Source organism: Acinonyx jubatus, chromosome B3 (genome assembly GCF_027475565.1).
Source record: "Acinonyx jubatus isolate Ajub_Pintada_27869175 chromosome B3, VMU_Ajub_asm_v1.0, whole genome shotgun sequence".
NCBI classification, from domain to species: Eukaryota; Metazoa; Chordata; class Mammalia; order Carnivora; family Felidae; genus Acinonyx; species Acinonyx jubatus.
Window position 1 is genome coordinate 139,698,191 of NC_069386.1, and position 14,452 is coordinate 139,712,642.

At 62.1% G+C, this 14,452-nt stretch overlaps 1 protein-coding gene and 1 long non-coding RNA gene across 7 annotated transcripts in view; one reads left to right on the forward strand and one right to left on the reverse strand.

The window, feature by feature from the left end:
• Positions 1 to 14,452, forward strand: part of EVL (Enah/Vasp-like) — a 150,981-nt gene that overhangs the window by 113,594 nt on the left and 22,935 nt on the right. The window lies entirely within an intron of this gene.
• Positions 5,913 to 12,061, reverse strand: LOC128316119 (uncharacterized). 2 transcript variants are annotated; one of them, XR_008299653.1, is made up of 4 exons: positions 8,153 to 12,061; positions 6,626 to 6,669; positions 6,308 to 6,466; positions 5,913 to 6,190 (listed from the first exon to the last, which is right to left on the reverse strand). It is a non-coding gene; the product is annotated as an uncharacterized LOC128316119 (long non-coding RNA). The 2 variants fall into 2 exon arrangements; XR_008299652.1 differs by having other exon boundaries at positions 6,308 to 6,669.

Consider the following 14,452-nt stretch of genomic DNA (forward strand, 5'->3'; position numbering starts at 1 on the left):
CTCGCGTAGCCTGGCGCTTCCTGCCATCACGCCACGCTCTGCAGACCAAGACGGCGCTCCCGAACCAGCACCGCCCGCAAGCCTGTGAAACTGGGCGCAAGGTGAGGGGTGCTATCTGTGATTGAGGGACATGGCAAATAGAATTGTCTCACACAGAAATCGCACCCGTCACCTTGGCCCGCCTACCACCAGCCCTAAGCGAAGGACGGCACCTTCCCCGGCCAGCAGCCTCGTGTTCACGGACCTACAGCCGTTGGTGGCCCCGAGGCGTGTGCGCGTCGGTCGTGGAGTCGGGCGGATCTGGGCCCGAGCACGGTTTGTGCCGAGGGTGTGCCCTTGGCCAAGTCGCCGCGCTTTTCTGGGACCGTTTCTCCACGCGTGCGACGGGTTCATCGCACCTACCTCACAGGGTTGTCGTGAGGATAACGTGAGACGGCGTGTGTGCAGTGCCTTGTCACCCGTGAATTACTGTAACCGTTTGAAGTTACTCGCTTTTTATGCGTGTTTGAAAAGTCAGCTAACGACATCACCTCCTGAGGTGACGCTGAGGGCCCTGCTCTGGGACGCAGAGGGAGGTCGGGCCGCACGGCCCGGGTGTTCGGGAACGCGGGGCCGAGAGGGAGCCAGGGCCGCGCCGGCTGCACGGTGGGACCGAGCCAGGAGCAGCCAACAAGGAGGGTGGGGCGGGTCTCGGTGGTTTGGGACTTGAAATACGGGCTCTGGGAAGAGGCTCCGCCCGACGTCGGGGTCTCCCGGCCGTACGCTGACGGCACTCTGTATCCCTCTTGGGGGCCCCCAATTTCCAGACACCCCGCCGTTATCTCCCTTCAAAGAGCTGCCTCTTCGTTTGCAGTTCACCTCCTGGAGGAGGAAGGCCGGCTGCCCACGGCCCCAGGATTCTCTCCCAAACGCTGATGGGGAGATTTCTTCGGGGCTCTCGGTTTCCCGTAGCTACGGCCTGCACACGGGGCCTGGTCAGCGCTTGGCACGGCGCGTGGCCTGCCTCTCCGGCTCCTGCCCGTGCGCCTCGAGCCGGCCGCCGTGCCGCCCCCCCTTCCCCAGTTCCCTCTTCACGATGTGATCTGTCAGCTGCGAAGTGCCCTGAGGACGCCAGTGCAGTGTCGTCGTCCCTGGGGCACCCTGTCCCCCGACGCCGTCCTAGGACCTCGCCCCTCAACGAGGGCAGGGGCGCGACTGGTGTGGGAGAAGACATGGGGCCCCGCTCCTCGAGGAGAGGACGTGACCCCTTCCCACATGCCACCCGCTTGCTTGTCCCACTGGGTCTTCACGCGGCCTCTGCGACCGTCAGGGGGATGTTAGGGATTCTTGTCCCCACTTTAGGGATGAGGAAACGAGGGCTCACAGCAGCAAGTGACTTGCCCCCAGGTCACGCTGGGGAGGGACATAGCCGCAGCCTCCTAATCGCCAGTCCCTGTCTCTCCCATCAGACCAGAGTGCCTGTCAGAAGAGCCGAGCCCCTGGGTCAGCTGGTGGCCTCCAGGCTCTGTCCATCATAACCCAGCTCGATCTGGGTTGACTATTATGGGCACTCGGCCTGGCCCATCTTTATGGCCAAAAGCCTGGGCCTTTTGAGTAAGTCAAAAACTCACTAGCATCCCGTTTCTTTTTCTCACCTGGTGTCTGTTTCTTTCCTCAAGAACGATAACTTCACAGGTCAGCCTTCTGCCAAGTGTAGCTCGTACCGGACAAGCGCCAGCTCATGTTATCTTAGTGAGTAACTGTCACAAGGACTCCCAAACCCAAGTGCTGAACTTGGGGTACAGCTTGCAGTTTCTGGAGGGGACAAGGTGTGAGCATTTGAGGCCCTGTCCCCTGCCTGTTTGCGGCCTGCCCTCATTCACCCATTATGTTCGTTCAGCAGGCGACGGGGTTTTCACAGTAGACACCTGCTTGATTTGTCTGCTTCTACGCCGAGCCCGTGATAGTCCATGTTCATATGCAAGCAGATGAACCTTCTCAAGTCTAGCTCAGGTCGGGGCAGCCCTTGCTCGGGACCCTACAGGGACGTCCAGTCTTGCTCAGAACCGGACCCAAATCCAAAGCAAGGCCTGCACAGACCACTCGGCCCTGGCGCCTTCCGAGCCCACCTCCTCCCGCTCTGCCTCACCCTTCCGGTCACTTTGGCCTCCTTGTTGCGTCCCCGAGCATGCCACGCCTGCTCCTGACACTGGGTCTTAGACCTGACGCCCCTCGGCCTGGAATATTCTTCCCTCCGCGTAGCCCGTGGCTCCTTCCCTCCCACCTCTGCTCACACATCCGCTAGTCGTCACCTGCCACTTCAGTTCTCTCACCTGCTGTGTTCCTGCTCCATGCGTGTCCCGGGTGCGTCAGTTCCAGGACAGCAGCGTGTGCGCCCGGCACAGTGATACTTGTGTGATAAGTGAGCGAACGGACGTTTGCGGGGCGTCCGTGCTGGGCGGGACACCCAGCACGCAGAGATGAGAAAGGTAGGCTCCTGTGTTCCTGGGGCCCGGTCAGATGAAGAAGGGAAACTGGGCAGTGCGCTGTGGCAGGTGGGAAGCACAGGGCCTGTGGGAGCCTAGAGAACAGGCCTGGCACGCGGGCTGAGGTAGGGGGACGGGGCCGTCGGGAAAGCCTCTGTGGGGGGCAAGCCTGATCTGGGTCTCCCAAGTGTGGACAGAAGTTTGCCAGCGAGAAGAGAGAGAAGCGGTTCTGGAAAGAGGCAGCCACAGGTGCAAAGGCGCAGAGACTTGCCGGAGTTCTCCACAGGGGCGCTGCGCATCCTGGACTCTGTGGGAGACCAGGTGAGGCTGGGGATGGGCACGGCCAGGACTTCAGGGACAGCTTTGAGCACAGTAAGGCGTAGGCCTTCCCCTGGACGGTCAGGAAGCAGCCCCCAAGGCCTGGGCCTTCACAGCCTCCTCTCCCTGCCAACCACATCTTCAGAGGCGAGGAATCACGGCCTGGCTATCTCTGCCTGGGAGCCGTGGCTCTCAGCAGGGGCCCAGCAGATTCCCAGCTGGCTTGCAGCTTCCCGAGGCCTGGGCACATCGGCTCCGGCCGCCCCGCCCCCGTGCCGCTCTGACTTCTTCCCAGACGGAGTCGGTGATGGCTTGCTCTGACGGCTGGCCTCCGTAACCAGTAACCACCGTGCGCTGACGGCGCCCCTGCCTGTCTCCCCGCTTCCGAGCCACGCAGGCCCTGTTCGGGGCGGCAGAAAGGTGTAGCCGTGATTCCCAGAAATCTTGACCCAACTTGACTACCGATCTAGATGGGTGATTCACACCTCTGAATCTCTGTTTTTCTGATCTGTCACACAGAGTGATAATAACAGCTTGTCACCTTGTTTTGAGAATTCCACACGGTGACGCAGAAGCATAAATACAGGGTGTTTCTGTGACGCAAGGTGCTCAGAGTCCGGCAGGGGCGCAGGCAGGCACCTACTCAGTTCGAACAGAAGGCAGCCGAGGCGCCAGGCCGGGTCAGGCTCACAGGAGGAATGTTCCCTGTGAGGATGTCAGGGGTGCCTTGTGGATGCCCCAGAGCAGGCCTCAGAGGAGGTGGGCCCGTGGGGCACAAGGGGGGACGTGCCGCATCACCAGCAAAGGGACCACCAGAGAGAGGCAGGAAAGACCGAAACGTTTCAGGAAGTGCTGGGCTCCGAGGACGTGGGTGGGCGTGAGCACCGGCCAGGAGCCCTCCCCCACCCCCCACCCCCCCGCACCACCGAGTGGGCTGCGGTGTGGCCTGAAGACACTCCAGACTCACGTGGATTTCATGTCCTGCTCCTCGATGTATCTGTGCTTATTTCCTTGTTTTGAATTCCTTACCTTTCAGTAAAATTGACGCTCCCGGTGGTCTGTGTTCTCCGTTCCACCACGTACCGCCGGAGTGCCACCAAGCTGTTGGGGTGCCCGCCCCCAGTTGGAAGGGCCGGCCGCAGGTGTGGGAGCCCATTTCAGTGTAGGAGCAGAGGGCGGAGGGGACCGGCCTCAGAAGCAGAGCATGCGAGTGACTGGGGTGGGGGTCCTGCTGACCCCGCCGGCATTGACCTCGGAGTCTCGGGCACAGCTGAAGATCAGCCGCGCCAGGCGCCCTTACTGGGATGTTCCTATGTGACCTGGTCTAGAAATAACTTCTCTCCGTTGCTTGCCTCCTTCAGAGTAAGAAATTGGGAATAAGTCCTTGTTGAACAAACAGTTAACGAGCTAGGTTGTAGAGGGCCGACGGAGCCGTATCAGCCAAGATGGAGGAACCAGCCCAGAAAGGCCCGACTGCGGAAGCAGTGCTCAGGTCCAGCTGTCTGCCTGCCTGTGTTTTGGCACATGTCCTTGCTCTCCCTTGTGCAAACGCTGGGACCGGGGCTGCATCACCGGCCTCCTGGGGCACCAGCGGCTGGAAGCAGGCAGGTCAGGCTGAGCCCTGCTGCTGGGTGTGAAAGGCCACAGGTCCCATCCAGGTGGAAGTCAGGGAAACACCGAAGCTGAAACAGAATTAACCCCGGGGTCTTCTGAATCTGCAGCCTGAGCTTGTGTGGCTGCTTTTTCCTAGCGGGCACCACTTTGTTTGTTTTTATTTATTTTTGGGAGAGCGAGCGCGAGCAGGGGAGGGGCAGAGAGAGGGAGACACAGGATCCCAAGCAGGTTCTGGGCTCCACACTGCCAGCACAGAGCCTGACGCAGGGCTCGATCTCACGAACGGTGAGATCGTGACCTGAGCCACCCAGGCGCCCCTAACACACACTGCTTTTTGCGTAGAAGTGGCCCGTTGCTGGCAGCAGGCCGTGAGCTGGCTTTTTGACTAAATGCGAAGGAGAGAGCCTGTCCCTGGTGGCCTCTGCTCCGGGCAGCCTGCGCGGTGTGACCGTTGTAGAGGGGAGAGCGGGGCAGCGTGGGGGTGGAAGCCGCGGTCCCGGTGCTGGTCCTGGTCCCGGTCCCGGTTCTGACTCTGTCACTCGCTCATGTGATGTAGGCAGGTTTTTGATGTGTCTGGGCGTCCCTGGCCAGATGGGGTAATGATAACACCACCACCTCTGGGATGCATTGTGAGAATTTCACGGACACAAAAATGTTACTCACTGGGGACTACCTAAGACGGAAAGGAAACCGCATCGGTGGGCCGCACCGTATCAAGAGTCTAGGCTGACACAAACGAGTTTTTGACCCCCACGCTCCAAGACAAGTGGTGGGTGCCTTTTATTATTTTTCAGATAAGAAAACAGTTACCGTAACATGCCCACGGCCAGGGATAAGTGACAGAGCCGGGGCCGCATTCACCTGCCAGTGCCTCTAGTCCACACGCTCCGGACAGGGGTGGGGGCCGCTGTCCGCACTGTGATGCCACCTCCCCAGTGCAGCCCCACAGGCAGGGAAATGCAGTCCCAAAGAGGGACTGTGACCGGCCAGCCCAAGGTCCCAAAGACCCACAGAACGGATGTCAGTGGCTTGCGGAAGGATCTGGACAGACGGGACCGTGTGAGCCCTGCATCGGGGAGGAATGGAGGGGGGAGACGATGGGCCGGCCTTCAGGGGACCCTCCTAGGCAGCGTGTGCCACATTGCTTGAAGTCCAGTGTCTCCCTATAGATTTGTGTGTTTGCGTATTTGCATTTGCCGCCCAGGGAAACAAAGAGGGAAGAGGGAAAGGCAGGTGGGCCCAGCCCAGGTAAGTCACCGGCTAGTGAAAGAGGGTGCTGGAGGCGGCGGCTGGGGCTGCCGGCACGTTAGAGCGTAGGAGGCCTCGGGTCCGAAAGTGAGGATTTCCCACGGGAACTGGTGGGACCTGCAGGCTTCCTGGCTCAGGGATGGCACGGAAGGGCTTCCTGCTGTTCCATCTGCAAACATGGCTCCTGGGGGCGAGCCTGAGCCGGAGACCCCCACTCAGGAGAGCACGAGGCTAAGGCCTAGACAGCGCAGGGAGGCAGAGCCCCCAGGGCTGGCATTCCCTGGAGACCGGTAGAGGGCAGAGCGTTAAGCCTGGTGGGACTGGGGAGATTAGCATTGCTCTACTGAGAGGGGCTGACCCGTTTCCGAAGGAGAGTGTGACGCCAGGTTTGGGCTGGCCACACAGACGTTCCCTGCGCGCTTCCCGCCAGGCCCTGCGCAGGGTGCTTGGGGACAGGAAGGTACAGGCGTGGGATTTGCTCTCAGGCTCACAGTCCAGTGGAGTAAACAGTGGAGGAACTCCGGTATCGGCAGTGGGCGTGTTCCCTAGGGCACAAAGGTACAGGACACCACAGCCGAGCGGCAAAGGGACAAGGGGGAAGCTACCCTTCCTGCCACCTGAGGAGCCAGGGAACGCTCCACAGGGACAGGGACCCACTTCACGTGGGCTCTATGGGTCCCGGGAAGTGCAGGCGAGTGTTCCTGGCAGAAGGAACAGCCACTGTCCCCACAGGTGTGGCAGTAGGAAGGGGTCCCAGGGCAGTGGGAGAGAGGCGTGCCTGCTGGCAGGTCGAAGGACTGAGCTCCTTGGAGCCGATCCGGCTGGGAAAGAAAGCAGGAGTGGCAGGGACTGGTTGGGAGGAAGCAGACGTGACGGCAAGGAAGGAAGAGCGAGGAACAGCAGCAGGGATGCCCAGGGAGCCTGGGGAGAGCAGGTGGTCTACGCAAACAGTGCCCGGGCTTCTGCCTTTGGCCGCTCACCCGTTGCTTTCTGGCTCCGCGCCCACACTGTCCCATCCCACTGCCTGCAAGGGACAAGAGGAGAGCCGGGGGCGGGGGGGTGGGGGTCTTCTGGCAGACACCTGGTGTCACCACGGCCCGTGGGCTGGCCCCACAGGGGTCTGGCTGCTTCTCCACAGCCCCCAGAACCTGCTAGAATCAGGTAGGCAGGACGGTTCTGATAGGTTAGCTGGGAGGCTTCATTAAAGATTGAGGCAGTGAAGCCCATTTGACGGCTGGCTGGCGTATCGGTTTCCCACTGCCTGAGCCGGGTGGCCGAGGAAGGACGGGTAAGTGGCCGGGATGCGAGAGGCGCCCTCCTGGACTGCGCCCGGGGGCCTGCCCGGAATGGTCAGCAGAGAGTGGACCTTCCGCTGCTTCTGCTTCTGCCACTGCCACTGCACCGTGCTTTGCAGAGTGAGCTGTAGGTGACGGGGTGCCTCCATTCTGCTCCTCACGGGGGCTCCTCCCCGCTCCTCACAGGGGCTCCTCCCGCTCTGCATGGGGGGCTCCTCCCCGCTCCTCATGGGGGCTCCTCCCTGCTCCTCATGGGAGGCTCCTCCCTGCTCCTCACAGGGGCTCCTCCCGCTCTGCATGGGGGGCTCCTCCCCACTCTGCATGGGGGGGCTCCTTTCCCCCCTTCATGGGGGTTCCTCCCCGCTCCTCACAGGGGGCTCCTCTCTGCTCCTCACGGGGCCTCCTCTCCTCTCCTCACAGGGGCTCCTCCCTGCTCCTCACGGGGGGCTCCTCCCACTCTACATGGGGGGCTCCTCTCCTCTCCTCATGAGGGCTCCTCCCCACTCTGCATGGGGGGCTCCTTTCCCGCCCTTCATGGGGGTTCCTCCCCACTCCTTACAGGGGGCTCCTCTCCTCTCCTCACGGGGGCTCCTCCCTGCTCCTCACAGGGGCTCTTCCCCGCTCTGCATGGGGGGCTCCTCCCCGCTCTGCATGGGGGGCTCCTCTCCTCTCCTCACGGGGGCTCCTCCCCGCCCCTCATGGGGGCTCCTCCCTCCTCCTCACAGAGGATCTCCCTGCTCCTCACAGGAGGTCTCTCCTCCCTGCTCTTGAGGGGGGTCCTCCCCATTCTCGCAGGGGGTTCCACCCCGCTCCTCATGAGGGCCTCCTCTCAGCTCCTCCCCGGGACTCTTCCCTTCTCCTCGTGGGGGCTCCTCCCTGCTCCTCACGGGCCCCTCCTCCTGCTCCCAGCTGCTGGGGTTGTGGGCATGAGCTCTCCTGGGACGAGGTGCCTGCCAGTGGCTGACCAGAGGGTAAATGCTGTTTTTCACGGAGGCCTTGCGAAGCACAGACAGAAGCAGCTGCATGCAGACCGGGCTTGGGAGACGGCTGCTGTCCCGGCAGCGCCGGTCGCTGGAGGCGCGTGTGGCCTCGGGTGGTTGCTCACCCTTTCTGAGCCTCAGTTTCCCCACCTGTGAGAGGTCTGATAGGCCCCGCCCTGGATAGCTGAGCAGATCAATGACCAGAATCCCGTAAAGGCGCTTTGTGACTCACACTGTAAAGGCGCGATGTATTTTCATTGTACTTCGTTCCGTTTGAGATTCTTCTCGAGGTTGGTTCTTTGTCCTGAAGCGAGCTTGTTAGGAAACGGCTACTTCACCTGGCAAGTGAGTGGCCTGGAGAGCACAGCCCGAGTGGATGAGGCAGGCTGGCTGGCAGTGTCCCGGCCTGGACCCTGGGAGCCTGGGTCCCAGCCCCGCTTCCCCCCGCGAGCAAGTCCTCCCTTCCCCCGGGCCTCAGGAGCCCCATGCGCCAGGACAGGGACAGGGAGGTGGGGCTGCTCGCCGGCACCCAGGCCGGCACAGGGCAAAGGCCCGTCCTCTGCAGGCTCCGGGCGGGTGCTCCTCACCGTGCGGCCTTTCCGAAACGCGGTTCCCGCATCTACACAGGCTGACCTTCCAGGGCTACGGGCCGTTTGGACGCTGGCCTCTCTGCTACGGCTCTAGACGTTGGTCACCGTGGGGTGACGGTTGAACCGTAACGGGAGGGCTCAGGAATGAGGGTCTGTTACAGGAGTCCAGCGGATGACAGCTGGCCTTGGTGCTCTGAGTGAAACAACACAGGTGGGCTCACGCATCAGCCTGCTGTGAGCCCCGATTCATTGGTAAGGCCTCGGGAGGAAAGGCGCTGGAAGATTCACGCGGGGTAACTTCAGGCAAGCGACTGAACCGTCTCTCGTCAAAGCAGGAGACGGCAGTGGCAGTCAGGATCTGTCTACTGCTGAGCCGAGTGCAGGAGGGGGGCTCAGCACCGCCACCCTGGTTTCCTAGGCGCGAAGGTGCGGAGACAGCTGCTTGTCCGGCCAGAGCCCTGGGCTAGGAGACCTTTGTCCCGGGCGCTGGTCCCAGCTCTGCCACCAATTCCTGTGTGGCCTTGGCGAGGCGCCTCTGAGGACTCAGGCCCGGATCCCACACGGACACTAGCTTGCTCGGCAGCAGAGGCCTGGAAACAAGACGGGGAGGAATGCTAAGGAATTGGTCTGGGAGGCCTGCCCCCGGTGCAAAGTGCCGCCCTAAGTCAATCCAGAATGCGGGGACCCTCCAGAGGGAGAAGGAGCCAGCCAGAGATGTGGCAGAGGGGCGGAGGGGGCCTCAGAGGGGCTTGGGACTCTGCCCAGCCCAGATTAGGTAGCTGTCCTTCGCCGGCCAGAAATTCCATCAAGCATCACTGAGCAGGTGCTAGATCCTTTGTCCTGGGATCTCAGGTTCCCTCTTTTTCAGGAGGCCCAGGGGATGCCTTTCCTATAGAGGCTAACTCGAAACCTAGCCTGTCCCTTCTGTCCCAGAGGAGAGGGGAGGCTGGCGTCCCAGAGCCTCATGAATGTTAATGGACGGGCAGAAGGACAGCCTCTCTCAGGAGGAGGTGTTGGCAATGCCTCGGCTTATCTGCCCACCTCAGGCTGTATAATTTAACGTGGGCACCCGGGCCAGGAGCTGTAGGGCCCCCCCGTCTGCCTTGCAGCACCAGACTTACAGGGATGGAGTCACACAGGAGCACTTGTGCCCTCCCTGGGGACTCTTAGCCCTGTGCTTCTTTATTACATGGTGGTGCATCTACTCATACCTCATTTGGAAGTTCAAAAAGAGGGAAACGATCCCACAGTCTCCTCCCCATATTGGGGTATTTCCCTCTTTATCCTTTTATTATTTTTTTTAATCTTTATTTTTGAGAGAGAGCGTGAGCGGGGGAGGGGCAGAGAGAGAGGGGGGACACAGAATCCGAAGCAGGCTCCGGGCTCCGAGCTGTCAGCACAGAGCCTGACGCGGGGCTCGATCTCATGAACCGTGAATTGTGACCTGAGCCGAAGTCAGACGTTCAACCAACTGAGCCACCCGGGGCCCCTCCTTCTTTGTCCTTTTAAATTGTAGAGATTTAGAACTGTGTGATCCTTGGTTCCATCCTTCTCCCTTTATGGGAAACTGAGGCCCAAGGATGGGAGGGACTCCCCAGGATACCTGGCCACTTAGAGCAGAACCCCAACAAGAACTGGGGTGTCCTGGCTCCAGGTTCACCCTGAAGGAGATTTGTGGACACTGGAGCAGTCCAGGAGAGGCCAGCCGGGCATGGGGAAGGCCTAGAAAGTGGGAATGAGGGGTAGCGGGAGGACTGGACCATCTTCCCTGGGGTGGGGCCTGGAGCGGGCATGAGCACCGTCTGCTGCACAGAGGCCTCTAGGCCAGCACGTGAAAGACCGCCTATCTGGTCCCACGGGGGACCCTTGGGAGCTGGGCCCTCAGGACTCCAGCCCACGAGAAGGAAGAGCAGCGGTGAGAACCCTATACAGAGCCTGTGCACAGCACGTAGTAGCTGCTCAGTAAACTCGGGTCCCCTCTTCCCTCATCCCATCTGTGGTTTCCCAGTGCCACCTCCGTTGGCGACCTGCAGTGTCTCTCCTGCTGTAGTGTCTCAGGGCTTATGGGGCACAGTCCCCAGCTTGGCCACTGACTGTTTCCAGCCACGAGATGAGAGCTTTAAGAATGTGGCGCCTGCTGTAGTCTCAACATTTGGCTAGAGATCTTCACACAGTCTGCCTGGGGCGTAATCGTTCGTTTAGTCAACAAATATTTGCTGAGTGTTGACCGTATGCCAAGAACGACATTATGTGCTGAGAATACAGAGAACAAAACGGTTAAGTCCCTGGAGAGTAAGTCAGACCACTCTGTTGGCCTGGGTTCGTTTTGCTGTCTGTCCTGGCACGTACAGGCAGAGTGGACAGGGAGCTCGGCGCCAGCAGGGTCCCCACAAGGAGGTGCCCATGCAGCCCAGCAGGACCCGGGCCCAGCAGCGAGGCTGGGGGGTGCGAGTGGGGCATCGGCCACATCTGGTTCATTCTCCTGGAGCCGGGTCATGCCACCGGGTTTCCCTCTTTGAGCTGCTCACCCCTGCCCCCCTCCGTTTCCTGAGGATGGTCACACCTCGCATCGGAAGCCCTTGGCAGATCCTTACGTTGAAGACAGAAGGTATAGAAGCCTTTAGAGAGTACCAGCGCCAGGCGTGGTCTCATCCCACCTCGGAACAGCCCTGGGAAGGGTGTGGTGATCATTAACACCCTGCTCACGGGCGAGAAACCGAGTGGGACTGGCCGGCCCCAAGTCCCCCCGGAGCCACGGGGAGAGGCGCCGTCCCTCAGAGATGACCTCAGACCCCCTGGCCCCACTTTCCCCTTTGGTCCGGCTGACTTCAGTGCCTCGGGTCAGTCACATGGACTCTCCGCTCCATCTCTCAGCCTCTGTGGCGTGAAGGCCAGCCCTGTCCCCTCTGGCCAGGCTTCCGCGTCGCCCCTCCCCCGTGGGCCCCTGGCTGGAGTCCATGGCTCCGGTTTTGTTTTCTCCCCTGTCTTCCCCCCGCTCACTGACCCGTGGGGCTGAACGGTCCTCCTCCGTGCTCTGTAGAAGCAGGTGTTCGGGGGGACTTAAGGCTGTCTGGAAAGCAGCCTCCCAGACGGCAGCAAGTCAGTGCCTTCCCCAGGAAGCGTCCCCGTCCGGCGGGGGCCTGGAGGCGAGTGTCGGCGTGGGCCGCGCCCTCTGTCCCCGTCCCTCTCTGGGTGTTCAGACGGGAGGCCCCCTGCCCTGGCCTGCCCCCCGCTGCGAGCTCTCATGCCGGCCCTGGGGCCCACACGCCGGTCGTGCACGGGCACCTGTGTCACCCCACCTCATGTTTTCCTCCCTCCTGCTCGTCTGCGAGGCCCACAGGGTCTTTGTTTTCACTTTGGCAAAACCTGTCGGAGGCGAGCGAGGGAGGGTGAGGGTTGACTTGGTGGGCGCCCCAGGCCACCTCCCACACGCAACGAGCTGTGACACCGGGGCCATCGTGGGGAGGCCCCTGGCCTTGGCGAGCCCCCTCACCTCCCAGAGACACCAGCAGCGCCTTCTGCGGGGCCACGGTGGGCCCAGCCGGGCGGCGGCGGCGGCAGCGAAGGCAGCGCTCTGTAGGTGGACCGTGAGGCGCCTTTCTGAGAGCGGCAGCAGCCCGACTGGGGTAAAGGGCCGTGCGAGTGCACGGGACTCAGGCAGGTCAGTGATCGGTGAGACGTTTGGACTCCGTGGAGAGGCCGCCCAGACCGTCTGCGTTAAAACACTGACAAAAGCGCATGTTGCGCAGGCCTTTGTGGTTTACAGGGGGCTTCTCCGTGCATCGCGTCTCTTCCGCACAGCAGCTGTGTGAGGCTTTAGGCTTCGTGCTGACTCTCATTTTATAGATGACGAGGCCCGGCTCCCGCGTGCAGGGCAGAGCTCTGGCCGGGCCTCCTCCCTGCCGACCCTGGGCCGCCTCACCCGCCGGCCCACCCAGGTCGGTACCTGTGGGGAGGGGGCCGTTGAACGTGATCTCCCCGAACAAGTGTCTGCCGTACGTGTGCAGAGGGGCGCCGCGCGACCGCAGAAGGTGACCGCGAGTCCACGCGCAGCTGCGTGCAGAGCCGAGGGGCACGTCGAACAGAATGGCTTGTGGGAGGCCGGGGCAGGCTGTCTGTCTCTGAGGCTTGCCCCCAGGCGTCCGGCCAGCAGTGGGGTCCTGGTGCTGGCCGGGAACCGTCCCCCGGTCGGCCTCCTCTCTGAACAAGCCTGAACTGGGGGATCGCTTGTGTTTCTGTGGCTCACCTCTTCAGCGCTTTTCTTCGTATCTCAGCGAGGTCAGCCCCGTCCCTTCCTGTGCTTCTCCCAGCCGGGCTGGCGGTCGCGAGTTCCCTCTAACCGTCCCGACTCAAGTCAGCCAAATATCCCCGGTGTCCGGCGTGAGCCGGGCGCTGCGCACACAGTGCCGAGGAAAGGACGTGGTCTCTGCCTTCGAGAAACTCAAGACCTCACAGGGAGGGGAAGATTGCTCACAAAGCGTTAGTGAGAAAATGGAGACAGAGGCCCTGCGGGTCAAGCGTCAAGGAGCGTGAGAGGATGTGGGAAGGCTTCCTGGAAGAGGCGACCGTGGAGTTGAGCCTTGCGGACAGCACCCCGCACAGGACAGAGAGGTGGGGAGCACGGCACATGGCCAGACTTAGGGAGTAGATGCCGAAGGGCTGCTGCGGAGGCAGGGACAGGAGCAGCGGCTGCGGGGCCGGGCCCCTGAGGATCCGGCTTGTGTTCTCCACAGACCGCAGAGGCTGTGACATGAGCGTGGAAGAGGGGCGGGAAGCACAGGGAGACAGTGGAGCCGAGGGTCCTGTCGGCCGACCGAGGCATCGGGCCCAGCAGAGAGATGCCGAGGCAGCCCCGGGGGTGGAGAGGCGGGCAGACTCAGAATCTGCGACAGGGCTGCAGTGAGACCCTGTAACTGACTCCAAGTGGGCAGCCGGAGGAGGAGCAGGCCGGGGCTCCACCTGCCCGCTCAGCTGGACCCTGAAGGCAGAGGTGCGGCTGGCCTGAGGTGACTCCGTGGTGTGGGGGACTCTGCACGCCTCCGTCTCGGCTTCCAGTCCCCCCACACGGGGACTTGCTGGAAAGAACAGCGGGACAGATGGGGGTGATGAACAGCCCCCCAGGGCTCCCACCCTGAGGCTTCCCCCGGAGAAGCACGTGCGCTGTGCCAGGAGGTTTCCCAAGGAGCCTTAGACAGTTCGGAAGGAGTTCCTCCCTGTCCCTCCTCCCTGCCTCCACCGCTGGGGCTGCTGGGGCCAGTGGGTGGGATAAGCCAGGAGTACGGAGACAGCGAGAGCCTCACGTCTCCTGCAGATACCCCATGTGAGGCTGGTGGGCCCTTCCCCGGGCCCCGGGCCCCGGCCCCCACCTCTGAGATGAAGGGACCGTGCTTCCTGGTGTTCAGGATCCTTATAGCTCGAAAGAGACTAACGTTTTGTTAGTTTGGGAAGAGTGGAAGGTCTTGTGCATCGTCTTATGCCAAGCATTGTCTCTTCCTGCTCTGTCGTGACTAAAATTCCAGCTGTTTTGAAAGCTATCTGCAGTGCCGTGGACCAGGGTCCCCTGGGAGCAGCCAGGCTCCTGACGGATGTCCTGCACCCTCTGGAGGGACAGGCTGGCTGAGGGCGTTAGGAGGAAGTCCAGCCCAGCAGGCAGAATGAGGGACCCCAGCACAGGACCACCACGGACCACTGTGCGGGCTGTCGGCTGCCTCCTGGGGTCCTGACAAATGTTCCTAGTGACCGAGGCCAGACCAGGCCACCAGATGAAGAGACCTCTGAGCGACTGGCAGAGCCCAGGGCATCCCGCGACCTCAGCGCCAGGGTGGGGCCTGGCTCTCCAGTCCGCAGACCAGGTGACAGACAGGGTCTCCAGGACAGGGGCTCAGCCCTGGAAGAAGGGCGACTCCAGAGTCAGACATGGGCTCAGCAGCAGAGGCCGGGCC